Genomic DNA, 5866 nt, shown 5'->3' on the forward strand with positions numbered 1-5866 from the left:
CAGGCAAGAATACTGGAGTGGGTGGCCATGTATCCCCTCCTCCAGGGGATCTTCCCAACCCAGGGATCGAACTGAGGCCTCTCACACTGCAGGCGGATTCTGTTAACAGATATGCATACAGAAACACAAAGTTTGAGGATGGATATTGAGTCTTGTTTTGGATGTATATAAAGAAGAGTCGGACACGACTGAGCGACTGAACTGAACTGAAAGTGACTTTAGGTGTCCAAGTAGAGAGAGAAAGGCTGAGGGAAAAAAAAAAAAAGAGGCAGGAGGATCCTAAAAGATAGTGTTTTAAGGAGATAAGCATGATCAGGCTTGTTAAAAACAGCCAAGGACTTCCTGGTGGCCCAGTGGCTAAGACTCCATGCTCCCAATGCAGGGAAGCTGGGTTTGATCCCTGGATAGAGGAATCTGGTGCGTTACAGTCCATGGGGTCACATAGAGATGGACAGCACTGAGTGGGCACACAAATACACACCGGAAACTAGATCCTGCATACTGAAACTAAAGATCTCCAGTGGCACAACTAAGACTCAATGCAGCCAAATATATATATATATATATAAACAAACAGCCAATAGGCCTAGTGAGAGGAAAACTAGGAGCTGACCATTGCATGGAGTTATGTAGAGGCCTTTGATGACAAGTGACAAGTGTGGTTTTTATTAAGTGTGTGTGTGTGTTAGTCAATCAGTTGTGTCCAACTCTTCTGTGACCCCATGGAATGTAGCCCACCAGGCTTTTCTGTCCATGGAATTCTCCAGGCAAGAATACTCGAGTGGATAGCCATTCTCTTCTCCAGGGAATCTTTCCGACCCTGGTATCTCCTGCATTGCAGGCAGATTCTTTACTGTCTGCGCCATCAGGGAATCCTGTGGTTTTATTAAATGTGTTAGTCGCTCAGTTGTGCCTGACTCTGCAACCCTATGGACTGTAGCCCACCAGGCTCCTCTATCCATGGGACTTCCCAGGCAAGAATACTGATGTGGGTTGCCATTCCCTTCTCCAAGGAATCTTCCCCACCCAGGAATTGAACCCAGGTCTCCTGCATTGTAGGCAGATTCTTTACCGACTGAGCCACCAGGGAAGCCTGGTTTTATTAAATAGCAGAGGCAAAAGCTTAAAGTGGAGTGGTTTCAGGAGGGAACAGTGAACTTTTGAGAAGTTTTGCCATAAAGGGTAGCAGATCAATGAGGTGGGGTAGTGGGATCAAGAATTTTTTCATGGAAAAAAATACTGTTTTCAAAACACATTTGCCATCTTCTATTCCTCTTATCCAAAGATGGAGAATGTTTCAGGTTTCACCAAAATAAAGTTCAGCTCTCAGTGATTTAAGGAATCCCCATCCCAAGTTTCACTGGAAACCAGGATAACTCTTCCTTTAAACTCATTCCTGTGGCTCTGGTCACATCAACCCTCCTCCTGACCAGTTTATCCTTCTTTCCAAATTTCTCTTCTAAAACCAATAAGGGAGAGACAGCGCCGGGGCAAGTGAGAGCCGGACGGGCACTGGGCGACTCTGTGCCTCGCGGAGGATAAATAATTAAACATGGGCAAAGGAGATCCTAAGAAGCCGAGAGGCAAAATGTCATCATACGCATTCTTTGTGCAAACTTGCCGGGAGGAGCACAAGAAGAAGCACCCGGATGCTTCAGTCAACTTCTCAGAGTTTTCTAAGAAGTGCTCAGAGAGGTGGAAGACCATGTCTGCTAAAGAGAAAGGAAAATTTGAAGACATGGCAAAGGCGGACAAGGCCCGTTATGAAAGAGAAATGAAAACTTATATCCCTCCTAAAGGGGAAACAAAAAAGAAGTTCAAGGATCCCAATGCACCCAAGAGGCCTCCTTCGGCCTTTTTCTTGTTTTGTTCTGAGTATCGTCCAAAAATCAAAGGCGAACATCCTGGCCTGTCTATTGGTGATGTTGCAAAGAAACTGGGAGAGATGTGGAATAACACTGCTACGGATGACAAGCAGCCTTATGAGAAGAAGGCTGCTAAGCTGAAGGAAAAGTATGAAAAGGAAATTGCTGCATACCGAGCTAAAGGGAAGCCTGATGCAGCAAAAAAGGGAGTGGTTAAGGCCGAAAAAAGCAAGAAAAAGAAGGAAGAGGAGGAAGATGAGGAAGATGAAGAGGATGAGGAGGAGGAAGAAGATGAAGAGGATGAGGAGGAGGAAGAAGATGATGATGATGAATAAGTTGGTTCTAGCGCAGTTTTTTTTTTCTTGTCTATAAAGCATTTAACCCCCCTGTACACAACTCACTTCTTTTAAAGAAAAAAAATTGAAATGTAAGGCTGTGTAAGATTTGTTTTTAAACTGTACAGTGTCTTTTTTTGTATAGTTAACACACTACCGAATGTGTCTTTAGATAGCCCTGTCCTGGTGGTATTTTCAATAGCCACTAACCTTGCCTGGTACAGTATGGGGGTTGTAAATTGGCATGGAAATTTAAAGCAGGTTCTTGTTGGTGCACAGCACAAATTAGTTATATATGGGGATGGTAGTTTTTTCATCTTCAGTTGTCTCTGATGCAGCTTATACGAATAATTGTTGTTCTGTTAACTGAATACCACTCTGTAATTGCAAAAGAAAAAGAAAAAAAGTTGCAGCTGTTTTGTTGACATTCTGAATGCTTCTAAGTAAATACAATTTTTTTTATTAAAAAAAAAAAATTAAACCAAAAAGGGGGGTGTTTTTTTTTTTTTCTTTTTTTTCAGAGATTTTTCCTCCCCCAGTACCAGTTCAGGAAGCTGTACTGGCAAATCACAGAGATTTTCCTGGCAACTTAAAAAGATATAACAAATAATTTAAAAATGTAATGTTCTTCTCCATAGGAAAAAAATCTCTGGCATTTCAGCTGCAGAGATGTTAAGTGCATTTTCAGTTTTCAGCAAATACACTGTGTGTCAGGTAAGTAATTTCATTAACCTATTGTATGGCACGAGCTATTGTAAGGGTCTGTCATGTCTCCGTTATTCTCAACCCCCACTGGAGTTTAATCACTTTCAGGGCTATTTGCAACTATGGTTTCCCATTTCAAATCACATTAGGCTAAAATTAAACCCATAACTTATACTTTGGGATGTAAATGTGCAATATTTTCCATCAGCGTATTCCACTGGTTAAGTTGCTTCTGAGTGATTAAGGGAGTGGTCAACAAAAAGAAAAGACATCAAAATTGGTGTGAAAAGTTTGTAATTTTCCTGAAGGTCACCACTGGTAGGGAGATAACTGGGGTCAGGGGGGCCCCGACTTTCACTGACTGTGTGATTGCAATCTCACCAGTCTCAGACCAGTGTGCGTGAAAAGGCCAGTGGCTCCTCTCAAGGTGAGGAGTCTTTCTGCAATGGCAACTGGGAGTGGCTCCTGGGTTTCCTGTGGTCGCTGACTTCACAGAGAGCTGCCAGTTAGAGTTGCACAAGTTAGAGACGTGGATGAACTTAGAGACCGTCATACAGAGTGAAGCAAATCCCAAAGAGGAAAACCAATATCGTATATTAACGTATGTATGTGGAATCTAGAAAAATGGTATAGATGGTCTTGTTTGCAAAACAGGAATAGAGACGTAGATGAGAGAAAAAATGTACGGACACCAAGGGGGGAAGGGTAGGGGTGGGATGAATTGGGAGATTGTAATTGATATATATACACTATTGATACTATGTAAGAAATAGAAAACTAATGAGAAACTACTGTACTGAACTCTACTCAATGCTCTTGGTGACCTAAATGAAAAGGAAATCCAAAAAGGAGGGGACATATGTATATACATAGCTGATTCACTTTGCTCTGTAGTAGAAACTAACACAATATTGTAAAGCAACTATACTCCAATAAAAAATTTTTTAAAAGAGTTGTACAGGTGGTGAATAATACCTTCTGGAGTTGTGCAGTACATGACCTATGCAACTATATGCTGCAGCTCTGCTTCAGATAGCTCACGTGGGTGGAAGAAGAGAAAGACAGGGCGCAAACACATGGAGTTTCTTCTCCAGCTACGGTGCTGCCTCTGCCACTGCATCCCTCTCTGCTCCATTCCAGTGGAGAGGACTGGGGGGCCAATGTGTCACGGTCATCATGCTGTTCAAAAATATCCCGTGTGTGATGTTCACTGTGGGTTTGCAACCATCATGTACAAAGGAAACCACAGCATGACTGTGGGCTTGCTCCACTCCTGTGTGCTCAGAAAAATGACTCCCGGATTCCCACACAGGAAGCACCAGAACCATGTGATAGCCAGAGAACCCAGGTCCTGCCTACCCCCAGCTGAGGCTCAAATGCCAGCTCCCATTTCTCTAGAAGTACCACCATGCCCAGCATTCAGGAGTCCCTTCTCCCTCCTCTCCTCCCCTACAGTCTCCTAGGATTTTTCCTATAATTCTGCCTTCTCTGCAAAATGCTAGTCCCACCACGGAGAATACTCAGTTCCTTGAGATCTCTGGGGAGGTTTTTGGTCTCTCGGAGGAAAACATCTACAAGCCTTTCTTTTATTAATATCAGTTATATCTTACCAAAGACCCTTGTGATGGACTGAATGTGTGTGTCCTTACAAATTCCTATGTTGGAGCCCTAATCCCCAACATGACAGTATTTGGAAGTGGGGCCTTTGGAAGGTAATTAGGGTTAGATGAGGTCATGAGGGCAGACTCTTCATGGGGTTAATGCCCTTATAAAAAGAGGAAGAGACACAAGACCCATCTCTCTCTCTCCCTGCCATGTGAGGATACAGGTAGAAGGCAGCCGTCTATAAACCAAGAAGTAGGCTCTTATCAAGAACCCGACCATGCTGGCACCCTGACCTCAAGTTTCCACCCTCCAGAACTGTGAGAAATAAAGGTTTGTTGTGTAAGCCATTCAGCGTGTGGTGTTTTGTTATAGGAGCTCAAGCTAAGGCAATCCTTTCCCAAGAGGACTGAAGAGAAAGAAAACTTCCCTTCTAGCCTGGAAGGTTCTTTCTTCTCTTGATTTAAATCTGACCTCTAGGAGGTGGAGGTCCTAACTTTGCTCTAAGGAACAATTCATAGGTGACCCCCTCCTGCCTTTCCCACCGTCAACCTTCTTCAGCAGCCGAAGCTCACTGTCATGGTTCTCTTCAGCATTTTCTTCAGCAAGTTGAGGTTCCCTAGGTCCCCCTCTGGATAGTCTGGTTTTCAGATGCTTCACCACCAGAGTCCGCCTGTCCCCCAACTACCATGCTGGTGTTTCTTACACAGCCTGGGACCCAGAAGTGACTGCTCGCTGTGATGTGGTCTCATGGGCGGAGATGCTGCATCTATTTTCACGTTAGAATTTTATTTGACATGGAGTACTTAGGGGGATAATATAGTGCTTCACGGGCTGGCTTTTTAAGTATAGACTGGATTGGTATGCTTATGCAGGAAAAAAAAGACTGGAACTGAGCTATTACTTTATGGGATGTGTTTTGTAATGACTCAGGGGACTTTGATATATGTCTCTGTTGCTGCTGCTACTGCTGCGAAGTCACTTCAGTTGTGTCCGACTCTGTGTGACCCCATGGATGGCAGCCCACCAGGCTCCCCCATCCCTGGGATTCTCCAGGCAAGAACACTGGAGTGGGTTGCCATTTCCTTCTCCAGTGCAGGAAAGTGAAAAGTGAAAGTGGAGTTGCAGGAAAGTGAAAAGTGAAAGTGGAGTCGCTCAGTCCTGTCTGACTCCTAGCGACCCCATGGACCGCAGCCTACCAGGCTCCTCCATCCATGGGATTTTCCAGGCAAGAGTACTGGAGTGGGGTGCCATTGCCTTCTCCAATATGTCTCTAGTAACATCTATTAGATTCGATCAACCCTACGTGACCTTCAGCAGATTTTCTCTCCATTTTGGGTCCCAACAACCTCATCAGAA

General features: G+C 44.1%; 1 pseudogene; it reads left to right on the top strand.

Moving 5' to 3' along the window:
- The first annotated feature begins 1481 nt into the window (after positions 1–1481).
- Positions 1482–2653, top strand: LOC136162949 (high mobility group protein B1 pseudogene; annotated as a pseudogene).
- Positions 2654–5866: the final 3213 nt, after the last annotated feature.

The sequence above is a fragment of the Muntiacus reevesi genome, chromosome 3 (genome assembly GCF_963930625.1).
Source record: "Muntiacus reevesi chromosome 3, mMunRee1.1, whole genome shotgun sequence".
Lineage (NCBI taxonomy): Eukaryota > Metazoa > Chordata > Mammalia > Artiodactyla > Cervidae > Muntiacus > Muntiacus reevesi.